Here is a 23,561-nt window from a genome sequence, read left to right as displayed (position 1 = left end):
ATAATATTTTTGCAGTTACTGCAGATAAGTTATCTGCATTTACTCCTAAAATGATGTCGTTTTGGATTAAAAAAATAAATAATTATAATCATAAAGACTATAATAACCCTGAAATTATTAAAATTACAAAAACACCATGATTTCCATTCCAAAATGACGTCGTATTAGGCTTACTGCAGATAACTTATCTGCAGTAACTACAGAAAAAGCAAATCCTTACAACAAATCATTTAAAATATAATAATATTTAAAATGCATTATCTAAATATAAAGAATGTTCAAAAATATAAATTATGGAAACTTGGAAAATATTAATAATAAGGGGAAATTGTTTCTATTTTTACAGCATAATTTTTTTCTGCAACGCTCATATAAAAATGAGTGGGTCCCATTACAAAGAGAAGAAAGATAAAAGATTAGTGAGATCAGCTCACTTTTCAATGAATATAGCAAAAAATATATTTCTACAACAAAATAAAAATATTAAACCCGAATAATAATTAGGAAATTTTTTATAAATACCCCAAACATTTTTTTTTAGAATAAAATATGTCTTTTTTTTAATCAATAATACCCCGTAACATTTCGAACATTCATACCCCCATGTTAACTTTAAACAACATTGTTAAATTTTATCATATTGGGACTGCTTTGCTCTTCAATTGTTTCTCAGTAAGAGTTCAAAATCAACTGCTACAAACTTGAGCAACCCTTCCCTCAAAAATAAAAATAAAAAAGAATACAAAATCCATACCTAACCCAATAAGCTTCTTGTACTTAAAGATTCTTTTGCACTAGTGATATTTGTGAATCTAATGTAACACTTTATGCTCTATCAATTTTATTTGACTTCAACCTTGTTTATTTGGGCTTCATATTGTGTGGTAGAAACATGAGGTATTTATTAAAGGGGTAGATTATATTTATAAACTTTTTTGTTTACAAACTCTTACAAATTACACTATCTTTTTCTGGGAGAGCACTAATCACATTATCTTCTCCCGAGAAAACATAATGCAGTTCGCATAAATTTATAAAAAAAGTTTGTAAACGGATTCTTCTTCTTTATTAAAAGTTCAAAGCATGGTCATCTTGTCCACTCTCCGCGAGTGTAGAAGCCCAGAGAGTATCAATTAACTGAGGAAAAGGAATTTAGAAACTGCTACATAAACCCTAATATTGGGGGAAATTAAGGTAGAAACCAAACTACATTGTTTTGTGTTTTTAAATAATCAGAGGGTAAAATAGTCACAATGTGATAAAATTTAACCGTATTATTTGAAGTTAATGGAGGGATATGAATGTTTTAAATGTTATGAGCATTATTGATTAATAAATGGTTAGAGACATGTTAGAGACATTTTTTATTCAAAGGAAAATGTTAGGGCATTTATAAAGTTTTCCCTAATAATTATTAAAATAAATCTATGCACATATATTCTATTTAGAGAATTTAACTAGAGGGAGAGTTTTAGTAACTCTTTTATATTTTCTTAAGCTTTACTCTTCGTCTAGCAGAAGGGTTATATTTAATCTCAGAGACCATTTTTCTTCTTCCATTATTTTGCCTATAATACTGATATGATAACAACCGTCACTTGTTGGGCCCAGTCTACAACGATATCAAATTTTTCCTTAGCACCATTTTTCTTTTTTCTTTTTTTTCCTTTTGTCCTTCCTTCTTCCTTTGCAAAAGCTTGTCATGAAATGAGTTCCATTTTAAAGTGAAAAACGGATAATTCAATAACTTGAAAAAAAATTGAAATTTATTTTTAGGGTTATTTTCATCTATTTAGACGAGAGTCACGAGACTAATCACTTTCATGGGTGGTAGAACACAATAATTTTTGTCATTAGCCACAAATTATTTCGCCTAAAACTTGAACCAAAGATCTTTCCGTCCCAATAATCTGTTCCTTGTGTTGGGACAATGTCCCTCAATCTACGTGAAAGTAAAACAGAAGTCGTCAAGTCTAACACCAGTTCAGCACTTGAAGGTCGGCCTCCTAGTCAATAGGTCGACCCTATACGCAGAAACAGAAAAATGCAGAAATAGAGAGACTTGGAGAAAATACACACAACAATATTTAACATGAAAATCTCTTTTAATGCAAATGAATAAAAACTATCAGACATATTCCAGGAAATCTTCCACTATGAAAATAATGGGATTATAAAGAGTTGATCTTCCCTAGTAATAGTAGAGGTTCTCACTAAGCTTCACCTACAATGATAGTAATTAAAGTTTTATCTAAAGTGGTCACTCATTCAAACTTTTGTTCGAAGGAATTTTTTCGTCCGGTAAACTTTAACAAAAAAATTTCAATTGCTTATATAGAGGTGAAACTCTTTTCCTCTTTCTAGAATCTTCTCTAATAATTAGATGGATAACATTTATTGGATTTATTATTCAGACATTGAGTTATGTACCAATAAATAGAGTGCATGTTTAGTCAGAAGAAAACACCTTAAGCACAACTAGCTTACCACTTGTGACTTGTGCCACCGCTCGAGATTAAATTGAATCGTATTTTAACTCAAGTGAAGCAAAATATCTTTTATCTTAAATTTATGGGGCATGTTATATTTACAAATTTTTTTGTTTACAAACTACATTATCTTCTCCCGGGAGAACACTAATTTCACTATGTTCTCTCGGAAGAAGATAATGTAATTTGTAAAAATTTATCAAAAAAATTTATAAATGGATCATTCCTCTAAGTTTATTACTTATTTCTAAGCCCATGGTAGAGACGCGGCAGAGGAACTCACGATACCGAAAACAAGAGCAGACTCAAGGTGCCATGCACTTTCCTGATCAGCAGATATTAGATATGCACGGGTAGAAGTAGAAGTTAAACTATGATGGTTGAATGTGTCTCCAATGGATGCAAAACAACGCAAGAGATTTATTTCATGGTATGTACGTAGCTCTTTCAAATTTTGACATCTGATACTTCTTCTTGGCAGGAATAATTTCTTTTCACCCACTAGAAATATCTAGGCTATAGAACTAAGAAGGAAAATGGATTTTTTCTTTATGTACATATATGTACATATTTTCATGTAACTAAATTTTAATTTGTATCCTCCACTCTTTCTTCTTTGCTTTTTGTTTCATGTCCCTTCCTTCCTCTTGCTTTTGCTCCTAACTCTGCACTCCATCCTTTTTTTCCAAGAAGATTCACTAGGATATATTCCATGTTTCCTTTGCTACCCATTTTTATTCTCTAGAGCTTATTATAGTTCATTATGTCTTGGTTAATCTAAGAAATTTCTCCCATTTAAAGGAAATTCGTGTTGTTATCTTGTACTCAAAAATGGAAGAGTTCAAATTCAACAAACTACAAATCTGTGGTTCAAGGAAAAGATCATTGTTATTATTTGTTATAATTACAGGCAAGTGGATGGTTAGTTTACCAAAATAAACGAAGGAACATAAATTATGTAAGAATTTTGTTCCATGAAGTTGGCATCTTACCTTATTTTTTTCACCTAAGACAAATGGACGTTTACATCATCCAGCTGTTGAAGTATTCCCCTCTGTCTCCAATAAGTAGATCTTACTGAAAATCTAAAATTCTCATCTCCTTCCCCACTTCTAGCTAGATACCTCAAAGTGGAACAACTCACTCAAATGGCATTCCTTTAAAATTGTGCAGTTTGATTTGTCTTGCTAGAAATAGATCACATAGCTTGTTATTCACACTAAATTCTGTCATTTCACTTCATTGCTGCTGGGAGCTGGCCATGGACCGTGGTTAGTGACATATTCACAGAGTATTAGAAGTGCAAAAAATGTTATCTTTTTTTTTTTTTGGATATAAAGGAAAGAACAAAAAATATTATCTTCACGTTCTACATGTATAGACGCTTTGTTACAAACACGACCCAACACTTCAAAATGCATATTGATGTATCAAATGTTGTGTTTTTTTCATGTCCATATCGCTTTGTGTCACAATCTACATACTCTAGCATAAGTTTTTTTATTTGGTATGGCTCATACTTCACATATTGATGATGGTCCTAGTTGTCGGGGTCAGCAGAAAGGCATCACCTCCAGGCCCGTAGAGACTGGGTACTGTTGTGAGTCTCTGTTTTATTGTAATTTTCTTAGCAGTTTGGGCTTGGGCCCATGAATAGCTACTGTTAGAATTTTCTAATCCTATTTATATTTTCTTTGTAAACCGAGTGACTTGTAACGAATGACGGTGAGGAGAATATAGTACAGACAAGCTGGACGTAGGCTTAATTGGGTGAACCAGGGTAAATCACCGTGTCAATCTCTCTACTCTTATCTCTTTCTCTGTTTTCTTGATTTTGTGTGATTGTCGATTTCCAACATTTTTATTTTAGAGAAATTATAAATTTTGGCATTTGATTCGCTTATATTCAACGGTTCATATATTTAATAAATTAGAAAAGTAAATATAAATAATATGCTAATGTAACACACACACACACAAACATATTTAATAAATTAGAAAAGTAGATATAAATAATATGCTAATGTAACACACACACATATATATTTGGATTAGCATTTGTCCTTTTAATAAACGGAAAAATAAATCTTATGTTGTAGGAAAATCCTAATCTAATGTCATAGATACATTAAGTGTGAGACCCATCTATTTAAAAAAATCAAAAAACAATAAAAGATGACACACCTTTTTATGGTGTTTGTAGGAAGGGTTTGTTTTCTCATGCAATATGAGAAAAACAAACCCCTTTAATAAACATAGAATTGAGTCATTTTATAGTGTTTTTTGGTAAAAGAAAGAGTTACACAATACAAAACATGGCAAGAGAAAGTGAGAGATTTTTTTATTTAAATATTAAATAAAAATAGTCATTTTAATTAAAATAATTGTCCTTTAAAAGGACAAATATTTTTTTCATATATGAGTTTATTGTTTCTCATGTTATAAAAGATAAATTCATCTCATATACACATATAAAAGTGTGTGTGACTCATATTTTCTCTTTCTTTCTCTTCTCCTCTCATGGGCCCCACACACTTTATGAATGTGTAGGAGATAAATTATTAAACCGTATATATATATATATATATATATATATATATATATATATATATATATATATATATATATATATAGAAAGGATCTATTTACATATTTTTTTTACAAATTACACTAAGTCTGACCAGTCATACACTCTTGATTGAAGTATGACCGGTCAGACATAGTGCAGTTTGTAAGATAAGAGTTTGTAAAGAAAAAAATTGTAAATATAATCTTCCCCTATATATATTATATATATATATATATATATATATATATATATATATGTAAGGCAAGATCCTTTGACACCAGTGTCAAACTTTGAAATTTAACATCAAATCTTAACCATTGATTTTCCTCAATCAACGATTATCATTTATTGGAAATTAATAGTTAATTAATAAGTTTGATTCCCAATAAATGATAACCATTGATTGGCAGAAATTAACGATTAGGATTTGGTGTCAAATTTCAAAGTTTGACACTGATGTCAAAGGATCCTATCCTATACACACACACACACACACACACACACACACACACACACACACACACACATATATGAGTTTATTGTTTGTCTTGTGACATGATATAAGGATTTGTCATGTCACTCACTTATAACTATGTACTTAGGGAAGTACATATTTATAATATTAAAAAAAAAATCTCTCTCTTCAGAGACCTTTTAGAAATAAGTCGGCTGACGCGAAGAGAGTGAAAAAAATAACTTTAATTTTATAACCATGTATTCCCCAGAGTACATAGCTATAAGGGGTAACATGACAAAACCTTATATCGAGTTATTGGAAATCAGATGAACCCTGTATATATATAAGATTGGATCATTTGACATCGGTGTCAAACTTTAAAATTTGACACAAAATTCTAACTGTTGATTTTCGTCAATCAACGATTATCATTTATTGGAAATTAATAAGTTTGATTGGCGAAAATTAATGGTTAGGATTTGGTGTCAAATTTTAAAGTTTAACACCGGTGTCAAATGATCATTCCCTACATAGAGACAAGATCATTTGACACCGGTGTCAAACTAAAAATTTTGAACCAAATTTTAACCGTTGATTTCTGTCAATCTAAAAGTTATATATTATTGGAAATTAATAATTAATTAATAAGTGTGACTCAATAAATTATAAAAGTTAGATTTACAAAATCAATGGTTAAGATTTGATGTCAAACTTTTTAATTTAACATCAAATGACAAAGGATCTTGCCATATATACATATTTCTCAAACAACTTGTTACATACCGGTATTGTTAACATTGATTATGATATTAAGCACAGTTACAATCACAGCAATTCATTTATAAAAATGCGAGTAAACTTTTTCCGTTTTATTACACAAGTATTTAAAACAGTAATAAAGCGTAATAAATAAAAGCTGTGACCGTAACTGTAAACTCTTTGTAAAATAATTATTTAAACTGTCTAAATATCATATAATACTCCTCAATGGTCACTAAGGGGTTCCCATAAACCTACTTAGCCAAAATCTCACTTTTACGTTTTCTACCAATCCGAACATGGTTCGGTCTTTTAATATCCGCGGAAAAACCGCATGTCTCAAACCTCTCATCTTTTAGTATGTTATACTAGACTTATTTACCTTTCTAGAAAGCTAACACACAAGTCATAAAGTTCTCGTTTGCTCCGGATATCGCCGTTTGAAGTTGGACAAGCAAATCTGCCAACCAACCTCAAACCGACTCCAAACAGCCTTCACTCAATCAATTATTCTGGAAAATCCACTAAACAAAATTCTCTCAAATTTGTATAAAGTAAACTAGACACCTCAAGCTTCAATTTTACATATCATACACTTAATTTGACCGAGAAACGAAGCGGGAATAAATTTCTCAAACTCGCACCAGAACAGTCACCAGTGCAGTGGCCATATGAGCAGTCCGTGCTCTCAGCCTTCTACAGGCCGACGTGCAACCCAGAAAATTCTCAAATTTTAACAAAATTTAGAGGACATCTCAAGATTTAAAATGGCATATGGCACGTCCCTATCCGACTTCTGTGGAGGGATATATGCTCTCCCAGAGTTCGCCTAAATTCTGCCAATTTCTAGAAATTTCGCCAGAGTTTCTTTATTTTTTCTAATAAATCCCACCTTTGAAGGTGTATTATCTAACCTCAATTTTGTACCTAATAATCATGGGTGGAACTCAAGGACCAGCAATGTCTTGGTGCTTGTAAGAACCCGTACCGTTAATTAAGGAAATTTAGTAATTAATTATGTTAAATTAGGAAATAATTCCATAATTGACCCTAATAATTATTAAGAGGCTTTAATAATTACGATAAGTGATTAAGAATGCTAAAAGTCACTTTTCGGAAGAAAAGTGCAGATACCGGTTCTGCTAGTCGGTATAAATGCGTACCAAAAAAGTATCCCGGAAAATTAATGTAAGTGCATGATAATTACTAGAATAATACATAGGACTTGTAAAACGAGTTTCAAGTCCAAATAATGAGAATTGGTGCCAGAAACTGATACTGGCTATGAAAAGCGTGTACCAAAAAGGTGCTCCGAAAAATATAATAAAAATATGATAATTCTTGTAAAATTGTGTAGGTTAAGAATCCAAAGTTTGGGATTAAAATGCTAAGCGTAGCAATTAAAGTTAATACTGTGTGTTTTATTGTTAAACCGTTATAAATACTCTTCTTAAGGGCACACAACCCTAGAAAACAGACTTTGAGCGTGAGTTCTTTGTGGTGGCTGACCAGAAATGCTCTCCTTGACCTTATTTACCATTTCTTGAGCAAGTATTCACCTTTGATGCTTGTTTCATCATTCTAAACACTTGGTGAGGGTGAGAGTTAGCCTTGGGGACTGTATTGTTGGTCGTTTTTTGAGTTAGAGGGGCTTTGTGAGGAAGCTTTGGTTCTGACTTGGTGGTTTTGGGTTGAGAGAAGCCTTGTCATGGCACTTGGAGGTGCAAGAGGTGGCCTTTGGTGTTAAAGAACCAACCTTTGTGGTGCTATTTTCGTCCACATCTCTGAGTCAGACTTGAGGGGCTGTGTTAGAGCTCCAAGAGCATCTCCATTTTCTGAGTTTTAGCTTGTGGTATGACCATCAACCTTGAACTTGAGTTTTTATGCTTAAAAGGGGAACCTTGATGCATGTAATGGGCTTAAGATGATAACCTAACATGGGGTAATGTCAAACACACCTAGAAATGCATGTTTAGGCTTCTGTAATCGGTAAAAATGGAACCTATGAAGGATATCTTCGCGAAATGCAGAAACTGCATTCTGTCGCGAAATATCCGGATATTGATATCCGGATATTGGGATCTGGATATCCGGATATGTGATATCCGGATATGGACAGTGAGATATCCGGATATGCCCCGAGGAATATCCGAATATTCTAGGATTTCGTAGAACAGTAGCTGTGTTGTGTGTACAATAGGTTATTGAGGGTTTGTGGACCCTGGATTGATGAAGTTGAACTTCTGTAATTAATGAACTAAGTCAGAATCATGTGATTAAGGGCTTGTGGCTTTGTTGAAGCCTTAAGACGTAAAACGTAAAGGAAAGACGTTGTCTTTAAGTGTATGTTGTAGAGTTTGATTAATGATGTATTATTGGTCCATAACAGATTGTGATACTACTGTGTTGGGCTTTGAGATTGTGGACTCTTGGCTGGGATAGCTAGCCTGCAAGGTAAGCTTTCGTGTCATCGGTTTAGCCATGTTGTGGTTCCACCATGTCCCATGGGGGTATGGTTATATGCATGCTGTGTTACATGCTTTTGATGTTTTGGAAATGCTATTGAGCTGTTATATGCTAGTGCCTTTATGATATGCATGTGGTGTTCCACCTATACGGTAAGCCTGAGTATGTAGTACATACAACATGGTGAGGCTGTGGGTGAGGTGCAAGCGGTGTTCCTTGTACTACATGTAGGTATAGACGTATTCCTGCATTTTTCTGGCCAGTAGAATAGTATTGACACACATGGCATGAATATCTGTTGCACTGCATAGTTTTGGAACTTATATTGATATAAATGCTTTTAGAACTTATATTGCACATGTAAGTGAGCTTAGGGTGGAAGATCCTTGAGGACCCCTTGTCTTACTGAGATTTCTAGTTTAGAGATCTCACTCCACGTTTGGGGAATGCTTATTTCAGGATCAGGTAATGTGGGGGTTGAGGCCCCAGGCGGTAGGAGGCCGGAGCTGAGTTAGATATTGATGATATTATATGCTGACATGTTGGATGCTGGATATGCTTGCTGCTTTTATGCTTTTAGCTTCATTTTATGATTTTGGATTATCTTGTTGAGACTCTGTCGTTATGTTGTTGATTTGGTGAGCACGGAGATTGTTCATGCCACTTAGACTGGGTTATGTCTTGTTTTATTTAGAGTTGTATTAATGTATCAGAATATTTTTCGGATTACGTAATGTAATGCTGGGACTTAGATACTCACTTTACATTTTATATTGAGGTATTTCAGTTAGTTGTCTTGCAATTTACATACAGACATTGTTTTTATGAAATTGATTTAAGTAATCAACTTGACTAAGTATAATGACGTCATAATTGAAAAAAAAAAGATTTTCCGCATTTTTAATTAAGCGCAGCTTAATACGATAGTATGATAACATTACCGGGTATACACGGGGTGTTACAGTGCTCTTACAACCCTTCACAAATTTTATCATTTGACTTACTTTACAATCACTTTAATTCCTTTGCATACATTTTCCTTGACATAAAACATAACTCACATCATATAATAGGCCTATTGTCCTTTCATCATATACATGCATCACTATTACATAGGGTCTTCGAATTACAAATTACAACCTCTTTACAACTATTACAATTATCCTTCAAATATACATAACAATTCCTCCAAAATAAATCATGACAATGAAAGACTAAACTTAGAAAAAATACAACATGAATAAAGATGACAACAATAATCATGAATCACATGCATTGTTCATGTCCTAACTCTAGCCAAGGCCCAATGGCCACAAAATACACAATGGCTCTATATCCAAGCTCAACTCACGGGCCTCTTGCTCGCCGCTCCAACCCCACTGGCACTACCTGAAATAAAGTCTCCAAAACGGGGTGAGATATACGAATATATCTCAGTAACTCAGAGGTTCTAGAGAATACTTTGCCTAATGGCTCACTTCGATGCATATCAACAATATAATATAACATTTAAAACAGGACAAAGCAAGGGATTTAGTGAAGTAGGGAAGCATAGGAAACAAAATACGACGAAGCTGGAATGGTCAATGACAAAACCACGCAACGTCCAGCCTATTGGCCTCGGCATATAGCCTACGGGTTTCCAAACCAAGGAGTGTTCCCAGAACGTCAACCAAGGCACCCTCCATCCATATACACCCGAGACTTCCTAGTGTGCTCTTCTCCGGATGACACACCACGACCCCAGGTCAACTGGAACTCCCTCATGGAGACTTATCCAGTGGAAGTCCGTAACGCCCGAAGGCAACTGTCTACTGGCCAGAGACTCGGTACATCCTATGTACCACTAAACATACAATATGCATGATCATGTTATACTACATTATTCACATACACTCCAACCATTAACCTCAACAGGTATGGTGGAGCACACACGGGGATCAAACCCCAGTACCAAGGGATTACCTGAATAATCTTCTTCTTCCAGCTCAATTCAATACGTTCCCGAGCTTGGTAAAAATAGAAATGCCAAATTCCCTTTGGTCCGAGACCAAAGGCAACCCACCAAGGTCACGGTTCTGAGTTCAATTCCGCGGAAGGCAACCTACAATGATCACACAAGGATCATCAATACAAGGTGAAATCCACCAAGATTACAAAACATCAGAAATCCTCCCCTACACATGGTAGGTTCGGCCAACATAGGCTTAAATCCCAAAGTATTTTACTAAATTTTGTTTTTATTTTTCTTTAGCATCCTAAAGCTACCACAACACCATTTTAGATCTCACTTTCCATCCTACACCATCACAACATCATTTTCCCCAATTATTCCACTCTAGGTCCAAATGCACATCACACACAATCCAATTATTTTTCCTTAACTTCCAATGCATTCACTCAACATACAATCCATCCAAATACCATTTAACCACACAACACATCAACCACATAATTTTACAACATCAACTTCCCTATTACCCTACATGGCCGAAATGCTCATAGCCTTACACCAAGGGTTATTCAATCCAATTCAACATTCTCACACGTCATACAATCCTATTATTAACTCATACAACCATTTCACAACTCAATTACACAATCATTCAACCAATCAAAATCAAAAAGTCATGAAACCTTAACCAAAAATTACTGAGTTAAAATCCCAATTTCATCGATAATTTTTATGACATTTATCACTCTAAAACATCATTCTAAGCCACAATTGTCTAATACAAAATTTTCATTTGAGCTCTCTAACTACATCAATCACACAATTTAGCTCTAGGTTTTAAAAATTTAGATTCATGAATCAAGCCATAAAAAGTGTTGAAATATACTTACAAGCTTGGCCTAGGACCCCTCCAAGTGATCCCCAAGCAATGGCTTGAACAAACAACTCCAAAATTCCCAAAATTCCTCAAATTTTCGTGGCTGACTTTGCCCTTTTCTCACAAATGAGAGGTTTTCAAAGGAAACTAATCAGTGGGATGTGTTCGGATGATGATTTCCAACAACTTTGCTCACAAACTTTTCTTGATTCGGGTTAGTATTGAATGAGTTATGAGAGGAAGAAGTTTTGAAGCTCAAACTTTGTCTTCCAATGGGGGGCTGCGTGTTTGATGAGTGAGGGAGAAGAGAATGAGAGAATGAATAGTAATAGGGACAAGTGGCTTAAGTCACTTAAGTGGGGTGTGTCCCACCGCCACCTCACACGATTCAAACTAATTCAAATCTCTCGCTATTTCGCTAAACGTCCGTAATTTCATAACCTATTTAGAAACTCTAATTTTTAACATTAACCATTGTCCTTTAATTACCCTTGATCAGATGAATCCGGAGTTTTCTGGTCGTTCGGAGAAATTGCAGTTTTAAGCTGTTATGCGCGTCGTGGGCATGCTTTCCCGAACTTACTAATTTCCATCAATTTTCACCAGAAATCATATTTCCTTGTCCTATATACCTTTTATAACTTATATCCAAACCTAGAGCTCAAAAATTCAATCGGCACGCTTTACGGTGCAACTGTACCGCGATATTTTTACCTGGTAAAAACACTATTCACCGAATTTTCAGAAACTTGCCTAACCACTCAATTTTTCGTTCTGAATCCATTTCCAGGGTTATTTTTATCATTTGATACCTCCTACTCAATTTTACCTTCCTAGGATTACGTGTTTGGTTAATTACCGTTTTACCCTTCCTTTGTATTTTGGCCTTAATTTTAGAATTTTCACTAATCCTACCCTTTAATCCTTAATTTCATATATAATTATACGTTTTAGAAATACGAGGTGTTATATTCACCCCTCCTTTTTGAAATTTTGTCCGCAAAATTAGCAACGTACCGGTCCACTAACTCGGAATTTAGTCGGAGAATCTCGTCATTCCGCTCTCAAGTAGCCTCCTCAAGTGTGCGTCTCTACCAATTTACTTTCGTCACAGACATAACCTCATTTTTGTGGTATCCATCGTTCCTCAATCCTGCACAAATACTTGTTAATTCTGGTGATAAGACTAATTTACTATATTTAAATTTTTCATAGGCCACGGTTGCAGTTTCACTAATTTATAGGTAATAATATAGCTATATTACAAATTTGTCTGCCTAACCTCACTTCATTTTCATCTCTATCTATTTATCTAACCCAAGATCATACGTAACAACATCAGACGGTCCCCAAGTATATTTATCGGTCATTTCCTGAACATTTTAACTCTCTTTTCTATAGTGGTTCAATTCCTTCGCTGTCAATACTGTTTCAACAATACCCCAACATACCAGTCTTTTCCACTAATGATGCTAGTCTTACAATTTCATTGACGTCTTAGCTTTTCCACTAAGCATGTACTCGATAAAAATACTATTCACCGAATTTTCAAAAACTTGCCTAACCACTCAATTTTTCATTTTGAATCCATTTCCAGGGTTATTTTTATCATTTGATACCTCCTACTCAATTTTACCTTCCTAGGGTTACGTGTTTGGCTAATTACCGTTTTACCCTTCCTTTGTATTTTGGCCTTAATTTCAGAATTTTCATTAATCCTACCTTTTAATCCTTATTTTCATATATAATTATACATTTTAGAAATACGAGGTTTTATACTAATTTTTTAGTAAAGTGAGCCATTAGATACAAGTGGATCAATGGTCAAGATTGGGTGTAAGACTTCTAACTCTTACACCGGTGTAAGAATATCCTGCACAATATATATATATATATATATATATATATATATATATAGGGAATGTTATATTTACAAACTTTTTGTTTAGAAACTACACTAAGTATGACTCTTGGATTTTCGTGTAGCATTTTCTTTTGTTTTTTTTAATATGCGGCCCCACCAGCGGTGGAGCCAGTAATTTGGGTGACGGGGGCGAAAATATAAAATACTATATTTTAAACAAAAGTACTTGAAATTCATTACATACTTAATATAAAAATTACTATTATAATAACCACTTGAAAATCGCAATTGAAGATCGGTATCTGATTCTTCCTTCCTTCTTTTGTTTCTAGTATATTGCACCACTTGATTTGATAAACTTGATGCAAATTGTCAAAAATTATTGGCTAATGGTTGAGAAAGAAACTCCTCATTGAAAGAGTTTCCTAATACAGACGAGATAGTAGATCTGCTAGCTAAACATATTGGATTGATTGAGTCGCCCTAATTGTAAATGTGTATTCGTAATTTATGCTTATGATCAATTTTTGAATTTTTTTTGTCAAAAATTTTAACGAAAATATTTCGGTCGAAAACTTTAGACGGAATTTAAATTCTGAAAAGAATTTTGATGAAATTTTTTCCGTAAATTTTTTTTGACGGAAATGTGTTTCGTTGAAAACTTTGAGAAAAATATTTTTCGTCAAAAATTTCGATGAATATGTTTTTTATTGAAATATTTTGACGAAATTTAGATTCCGTAAAGAATTTTGACAAAAAAAAAATTTCCGTCAAAATTTTTAGAGAAATGTTTTTAGACACAAATTTTGATAGAAATATTATTCGTCGAAAATTTGATTTTGATAGAAATGTTTTCCGTAAAAAAATTTGACGTAATTGTTTTACGTCGAAACTTTTCGATGGAAATATGTTTCGTCAAAATTTTGGACAGAAATATTTTCGTTATCAATAGTTTTGACTGAATTCTTTTCCGTAAAAAAGTTATGTGAGTGATTATGACAAAATCTGGTTCTGTCTCTAATTTCTGTTTTAGTTTTTACGTAAATTTTTTGACGTGTATGATTTTCATAAAAAAATTCATCACTTCTTTAGCGAAATATTTTTCGTCGATAAATTATGTCGGTATTTGAGACTATTCTAATAATATCACGTTTAAAAATGATTCACATTTATGCAATTTTCACATTTTAATGCTAAGGGTAGATAAGTAATTTTTCATATTTTTTTCCTCAAATCCCCCAAATTGAGGGAAATTTTTTTTTCAGTGAACAAATTGAGGGAACTTTAATTTTAAGAAGAATGAGGGTTTTGGAGGGTTTAGTAAAAATCCTCAGTTCCTTCCCCTCATTTTTTTAAACTCATAAACAAAGGGAAAACTTACTAAAACCCTCCCTTTCCTTTCCTTCCACTCCTAAAATCAACTCCCAAACAAAGCCTAGTCCCCACTTGAATCACTTGCCTTTCGACTTTGTCATTGCAACTGGTTTGACAACTGATAACCAAGTCATTTTGTTCTTGTTATCACCCTTAGGTTTCCCTTTGGATTTAACAAGACTCTTAGTAAAACCTGCACTGACTGTATTATGTCTATCAGAGCTGCTAGACGCAACAAACATGACATTAAGAGTCTCAAGCATATTTGCTCCATTCTTAATCATGTACACTTACTTTTGCAAGTATTTGGAAAGACTGACAATAATATAGCAGTGAATTACCATATCTGCCCTCTCCCAATCTGAGTAATGCATCTCAGTTTCCTCAAACTCACCCTCTACAAGTGGCTATGGCTTTGGTACGGTAAGGACAAAATTCAGCTTTTCATGTTTAAGAACAACATCAAGGTTCGTTTTCCATTCTTCGTAATTGGTACCAACTTGAGGTTTTTGACTCAAAATCATGGCTAAAGGATTGAAGGAAGTCATTTTCTGAATAAACATACATGGCACATAATTATAAACAAACGAAGTGCAAGTAGATTTTCATAACCACTCTTGTTTATTGTTAACAATCCTTCAGTTTTCTTAATAAGACTTATGATAGGCAAGTCATTTGTAGAAACTAAAATTGTTATTTGGGCCTTCGGTGCCATTGCCAGAGCCTCGATGGGAAGCTTAACAATTTTACTAAATTTGAATGTATTTAACCATTGTTTAATTTTCAAATTATCCTTAGTATCCAAGCATTGTCGAAGATGGGTCGTACAACTCTTCACTAAAATTTTGAAATTATTAAGATTTAATCTAGTGAAATTTGATTATCTTTATCCAATGGGGCTTCAGCGATAATCATTTCACTAATAAATCCACATATGGAACCCCCAAGTTTTAAAATTAATTAATTAATTTTAAAACCTTCAGCCATTCAATATTTTTATTGAGAATTTTGATTAGCTTTGTTGAATGTAAAAATTCATTGTTTAATTTCAAAAATTGTCTTTAATAACTCAGTATTGCTGACGCCGGGTCGAACAATGCTTTATTAAAATTTTGAAATTATTAACGCCCAATAAAATCCAATCATGCTTATCTGTCGGGAAATCACATGATTATTTTATTGATAGGCCCACGATGCGACTGGTGGTTAAATTAATTTCTTAATTTAAATCTGCTCCCATGATTATTTAGGTACAATATAATAAAATTCAATCATGCTTATCCGATGGGACTTCATATGATTATTTTATTAATGGTCTTATGGTGCGCTTGGAGGTTAAATTAATTTCTTAATTTAAATCTTCTCCCATTCAATATAAGAATTTTTTTTTAATTTCCAAGAATTGATTAATTTAGAGTAACTGTAAGAACCCACACCGTTAATTAAGGAAGTTAATTAATTAATTATGTGAAATTAAGAAATAATTCCATAATTAACCCTAATAATTATGAGAAGGCTTAATTAATTATAGGAAGTAATTAATAATGTTGAAAGTCGCTTTTTTGACGAAAAGTGCAGATAGCGGTTCTGTTACTCAATATAAATGCGTACCGGTGAAGTATTCCGGAAAAATTATGAAAAGTATGTATATGTCACTAGAATATTATATAGGACTTGTAAAACAAGTTCCAGGTCAAAATAATGAGAACCGGTGCCAGAACTGATACTGGCTATGGAAAATCGCGTACCGGAAAGGTGCTGCAAAAAATAAAATAAAAATATGATAAATCTTAGAAAAATGAGTAGGTTCAGATTCCAAAGTTTGGGACTAAAATGCTAAGCGTATCTATTAATGCTAATACTGTGTGCTTATGACTTAAACCTCTATAAATACAACTTTTGCACTAAACCCTAAGCATTCCCTATTTTTTCTACGTGGCTTGGGTGGCTGACTGATAACTCTCCAAAAGAGAGTTATTTTTGGACTTAATTGTGATATTTTGGTACCATGATTGCATATAATTCTCTTGATTTTATATGATTAATGCATGAATTCTATGATTTCATGAATTAATTGAGAATTATGTTAATTATGTGTATTTGGATATAAATGAGCATTGGAAACATTTAAATGCACTTTTTATTTTACTGCAGGTCAATGCTGTAGCATTGAAAAGCGGTGCTGTAGCAGTGCAGATGAGGTCAGCAATGCATCATCACCAGCAAGCTATGGATCTAAGCCCAATTAGCTAGAAGAAGTTTCTGAAAGTGTAATCAGAGTCCTGAGCTGGCTACGCGCTTTAAAACATTCAAAGGATCACCATTAAAGCTTCATTAAATCAGCGATTACATTTCCAAATTCAGACCTGAAACACGAAATGGAAAGAATCTGATGAGATATGCTGCAACATTATGCGCTGTCCCTGATTAGCGCTGCAACAAATAAGGAAAGAATCTCCAATCAGCGCTGTAGCAAAACACAACTGTATCTTCAATCATAGCTGCAACAAATAAGGAAAGAATGCTTTGTCAGCATTACAACAAAACAGAGTGTCATCCTTATCCACTCACACGACAGATTTGAATGAAGATTTACATGGACCTAAAGAGCTGTTTGAGGCCAAGAATATCAAGTATATAAAGGAACGAACCCTACACACAGAAAGGAGGCTAGGAACGCTACACATGCTTTACACATTCAATCAGATCCTAGAGAGAGAAAGTGAGGGAAACACATAGAGAGAATTTGAGGGTTCGTTGAGAGAGATCCAAGGAATCAAAGGGTGAGGCTAGGGTTTGGTAGAGAGATCATCAAATCCGGTGGATCCCTGCACTATTCCGGCGGCTGAAGCAAGGTTGATGGTGGTGGAGCCTACGGTAGCTGCGGGAGCAATGCTACAGCAACGTCCCTGTTTTCTTTAGTTTAGTTTAATGGAATCTTATTCTTTCTTTGTTGTTTCTTCCCACCCAAGTATGAGCTAAATTGTTAGGATTGGGTGATAAAGTACCCTTATTTTGATGTAATCAGTTTGCTTAAACTTTGTAACATGATTTTCTTTTCAGTTGCTTAATAAAGTGCTTATTTTTATTCTTGTTGACTTATCGAGAGAGAGCTGCAAGATAATTAGGGTTTGGGTTATAGAGATATAGGTGAACTCAGAAAGTTACTAAGCATTGTGGTTTAACTGATTTATTAGTTAATTGTGGGTAGAGAGATCATTCACACCACCAAATCAAATGGAACTTGCACTTAATGATTCATAACTGTTGTAAATAATATTGATTATTTAGTTTTTATTTAGTCATTTATTGTTGTATTGGGCCAAGCCCTTTGTTGTATTGGGCCAAGCCCATTAGGTTAAAAGTAGGTCAAATATTCTCTATAAATAGAGAACTCTTTGTACACATTATTTACAATTCTATAATATATTAGAATACCCTTTTTCAAGTTGGTATCAGAGCTCTCGATCTGAGGGCTTTGCTTCCGCACATATTATCTTCTTTTTTAACAAAACCCTAATTTCTTTGCCTCTTGCCGCCATCAGCCGCCACCGGAAAATTTTTCCGGGGACCTTTTGGACCAAGGGGACCATTGTTGACCTTATTTTTCCTCCGATCTATCATTCTATGCATTGTTCCTCCGCCACAAACGACTGAAACACCTCCGATCGCCTCCAATCAGATCTGTCTTCACTGTTTGGACCACTTTTCGGCGACTTTTCAACAGCGACCACCCACAGACAGGTGCGCGCTCACTGGACGACCAAGCCAGAAAAATCTCAGCCGGCGAAGCCCTTCCACGCGCTCTCACGCGCCGCCCCTTTCCCGGCGAGTGAATCCCACGCGCAGCTCCTTTCTCCGCTGCGTGGAGGCGCGTACGGCCGTGTTTTTGGACCGGACCACCACCATTCTTCTCGTCTTCTTGTCTTCTGTCTGGATCTGTAATTATTTTTCTTATCAGAGGTCATTTGATATTTTGTTTGGTTGATTTTATCGCTGGTTGTTAACTTTTTTTGTTAAAGAAGGGCCGAGCATGATAGTTCTTCGATCTTATCTGGTAAGAGCACACGTTCTATATCTCTTCTTGCTTCTTGCACTGATTTTAAAACCTCATGGATTTTGGATTCTGGTGCAACTGATCATATGGCTTGTCGTACTGAGTTGTTTTGTTCTTATCATCCTACTGTTGGTAGTCATACTATATCCGTAGCTGATGGATCCCATAAATCAGTTATTGGTTCTGGTAACATTCAAATTCAACCTTCCTTGTTTCTTAAAAATGTTCTTTATGTTCCTCAGCTTTCTACTAATCTTATCTCCACTCAAAAACTTACAACTGATTTGAATTATTCTATCACATTTTTTCCTTCTCATTGTCTTATTCAGGATCTTACCACAAAGAAGACAATTGGAGTTGCTAATGAACATGATGGGTTGTATCATCTCCTTCCAGACCATGCTAGCAAAAATCAGTTATTAATGACACGTCATCCTTCTACTGCAGAGTCTACGATTTGGCTCCATCACAAGCGTCTGGGGCATCCACCATTTAGTCTTTTGAAGTCTATGTTCCCCTCTCTGTTTCTCAATAAGTCGGTTGAGACCTTTCATTATGATGTTTGTGAATTTGCAAAACACCATCGAGTGTCATTTCCTTCTAGCACTATTAAAAGCAGGGAACCTTTTTCTCTTATCCCTTCTGATGTTTGGGGCCCTTCTAAAGTGCACAGTGTTTCAGGTGCAAGGTGGTTTGTTTCTTTTATTAACGATTGTACTCGGATAACATGGATATACTTGATGAAAGACAAGTCTGAAGTACCAGAGATATTTATTCGGTTTCATCACATGGTTGAGACTCAGTTTGGTAAGGGTATTAAAAGACTCAGATCTGATAATGGTACTGAGTACGTCAATCGACGCCTGTCACAATTCATTTCAGACAAAGGTATGATTCATGAGCTCACATGTGTTGATACCCCTCAACAAAATGGGGTTGCTGAAAGGAAAAATCGTCATCTTCTTGAAGTTGCTAGAGCACTACTTTTTCAGACATCTGTTCCTAGTTCTTATTGGGGGAGAAGCAGTATTAGCTGCAACTTTTTTGATCAACCGTTTACCTTCACGGGTCCTTAACAATATCAGTCCTATTCATTCCATGACTTCCTTCTTTCCTTCTGTTCCCATATTGCAGAGCCTTCCACCAAGAGTGTTTGGATGTGTTGCCTTTGTCCATGTTCATAAACAACATCGGAGTAAGTTGGATCCTAGGGCTCTTAAGTGTGTCTTCCTTGGTTATAACCCTTATAAAAAAGGGTACAAGTGTTATCATCCACCAAGTCGGAAATTTTTTGTTTCTATGGATGTCACCTTTCAAGAATCTGAATCTTATTTCCTGGGTCCTCATCGTCAGGGGGAGAATAGTTCTTCAGAAGACTTGTCCCCTTCCTTCTTTGAGTCTGGATCAATCTTCTCTCTTCCTAGTGTGTCTGCTCCTGGTGTGTCAGAACCTTCAAATACACCTGAGATACAACCCATACTGTCTCACCAGCAACCTCAATCGTCTGAACCACTGGTAAGTCCTGAATCTCCTATTTCTTCTGAGTCTCCTGAATCTTCTGTTTCTGATTCTAATATTATTTCCTCTCATGATTTGTCTATTTCTTCTGATATCTCTAATGACTTACCCATTGCTTCTACTTCTGATGACTTACCTATTGCTCTTAGAAAAGGAAAAAGATCTTGTCACAAGAAAACTTGTTCCTCTTGTCCCTCTTGTACTCAATACCCTATCTCCCACTTTGTTTCCTCTGCTAATCTTTCTGTGCAGCACAAAAGCTTTGTTTCAGCACTAGATTCTATTACAATCCCAAAATCAGTACATGAAGCCTTGAAAGATAGGAATTGGGCTCAAGCCATGCAAGAGGAGATGAATGCTTTGGAGAAAAATAAAACATGGGAGGTTATTGATAGACCCAACGGAAAGAAAGCAGTAGGGTGCAGATGGGTTTATGCCCTGAAATATAATTCTGATGGCACTCTTGAGAGATATAAGGCTCGATTAGTGGCCAAAGGTTACACTCAAACCTATGGCATTGATTATGAAGAAACCTTTGCTCCAGTTGCAAAGATGAATACAGTGAGAATCTTGTTATCCCTTGCTGCCCATTACAATTGGGATATAAATCAATTTGATGTGAAAAATGCTTTCCTCAATGGTGAGTTAGAAGAAGAAGTCTACATGGAAATCCCGCCTGGTTTTGATTCTGTGAAGGGGAAAATAAAGTTTGTAGATTAAAAAAGGCCTTGTATGGATTGAAGCAGTCACCTCGTGCTTGGTTTGGAAGATTTACTAAGGTTATGATGACCTTAGGATACAGACAGAGCCAAGGAGATCACACTCTTTTCTTCAAGCACTCCCAAATTGGGAAGCTTACTGTGCTCCTTGTATATGTTGATGATATTATTATCACAGGTGATGATTTTATGGAGAGACAGATTCTGCAAACACGGCTTGCCTCTGAGTTTGAAATCAAAGACCTTGGGAAACTGAGATATTTCCTAGGGATAGAAGTAGCTTATTCAAGCAAAGGAATTTTTATCAGCCAGAGGAAATATGTTCTTGATCTTCTCAAAGAAGCAGGAAAGCTCGGGTGTAAACCCTCTAATACTCCTATTGAGAAGAATCACAAGATGGGCTATGAAGAAGAGAGTCCTCCAGTTGATAAAGGACAATATCAACGGCTAGTTGGGAAATTGATATATCTGGCCCATACTAGACCAGACCTAGCTTATGCTGTTAGTGTTGTCAGTCAGTTTATGCACGATCCAAAGGAAAAACACATGCAAGCAGTAGAGAGAATTCTTCAGTATCTTAAAGGTACTCCTGGTAAAGGATTGTTATTCCGACGTGATGGCAATCTATCTTTAGAAGTCTACACAGATGCTGATTATGCTGGATCCGTGACTGACCGTCGTTCTACCACTGGTTATTGCATGTTTCTTTGCGGTAACTTGGTGACATGGAGAAGTAAGAAACTAGATGTGGTTGCCAGATCAAGTGCAGAAGCTGAATTTCGAGCTATGGCTCAAGGCATTTGTGAGTTACTGTGGCTGAAAATTGTACTTGATGATCTCAAAATAAAATGTGAGGGACCTATGAAGCTGCTATGTGATAATAAGTCCGCTATTTGTATAGCTCATAATCCAGTTCAACATGATCGGACTAAACATATTGAGGTCGACCGCCATTTCATCAAAGAGAAACTTGATAGCGGGTTGATTACCACTCCATACATTCCCACTGGGCGTCAATTAGCTGATCTATTAACAAAGGGGCTTCCTTCAGACAGATTTCAAGAACTTACTAGCAAGCTGGGAATGATAAATATCTATTCCTCAGCTTGAGGGGGAGTGTTGTAAATAATATTGATTATTTAGTTTTTATTTAGTCATTTATTGTTGTATTGGGCCAAGCCCTTTGTTGTATTGGGCCAAGCCCATTAGGTTAAAAGTAGGTCAAATATTCTCTATAAATAGAGAACCCTTTGTACACATTATTTACAATTCTATAATATATTAGAATACCCTTTTTCAAGTATAACTATGTTGGCCATAGAGATGTGGGACTTAGTATACATGTAGAGTTGGTGAGAGCCCTTACATGCATTAGTGTTCTGGTTACTGAATGGATAATTGTTGTAGCATGGTTACTGCATTCTGGTGAAGTTGCAATAATAAGGAAATTGATCCCAATCTATCTTTAATACTTGGAAAGCCCATTTTATTATTGCATTCTTTTAGTTAATTATTAGTTTTATTGTTTAATTAGTCATTAACCTCTTCCAAATTATCTTTGTTACCTTGATTGCCTTCACATTGATCCCAACTTTATAGTTTTCTTCGTGGGAACGATATCTGGACTCACACATCCACTTTATTACTTGTTGACACGTGCACTTGCGTAATGTGTGATTGATAAAGGGGTACACAATTGCACAACACTGACCAGCTTCTCTTTACACTGTTCCATTGTCTCTTTTCCAGTTCTTGAGCCAAGAGGTCTTTTTTTCTATGAAATCTTCACCCAAACACTTGATGTGAGTGAGAGTGAGCATTGTGAGTGTGTTTGTGATTTGTTTCTGAGTGTTGGTCATTGTTGTGAAGGAGTCTTAGGGATGAGTGCATGCACCTTGTTGAGGGAGCTATGACCTTAGCTTTTTGAGCTTGAAGGAGTCATCTTGGGTGAGAAAGAAACCACATTTGTTTATCATTTTCGTTTCTTGAGAAGTCAGAACTTTGGGAGCTTCAAATGAGCTCCAAGAGCACCTCTTGCTTTTGTTTTGAAGCCTTAGGTATGTTCCTTAACTTGATCATGAGCTTTAATGGATTAAAGGTTGAGTCTTGGCATGTAAATGGGTTAAACTAGTAACCAATCAGTATATGAACTTAAAAGAGAGTAATTATGCATGCTTTAATGTTTAGAAGTGTTAAAAATGGAACCTTGGAAGTGATATCTCGCGAAATGCAGAAACTTTATTCTGTCGCGAAATATCCGGATATTGATATCCGGATATGGATATTCGAATATGGATATCCGGATATGCCCCCGACATATATCCGGATATTCTAGGTTTTCGAAGGATAGTAGCTGCACTGTTCATACAGAAGGCTGTTTTGGGTTTGTGGACCCTAGATTGATGAAGTGGGACTTCTGTAGTAATTAACCTAAGTCAGAATGAAGTGATTAAGGGCT

Source organism: Gastrolobium bilobum, unplaced genomic scaffold (assembly GCF_033153095.1).
Source record: "Gastrolobium bilobum isolate Gb01-03AN ecotype WA unplaced genomic scaffold, APGP_CSIRO_Gbil_v1 utg20487, whole genome shotgun sequence".
Classification (NCBI taxonomy): Eukaryota; Viridiplantae; Streptophyta; class Magnoliopsida; order Fabales; family Fabaceae; genus Gastrolobium; species Gastrolobium bilobum.
The sequence above is the reverse complement of the archived record's forward strand: the minus strand, read 5'-3'. Positions refer to the sequence as shown.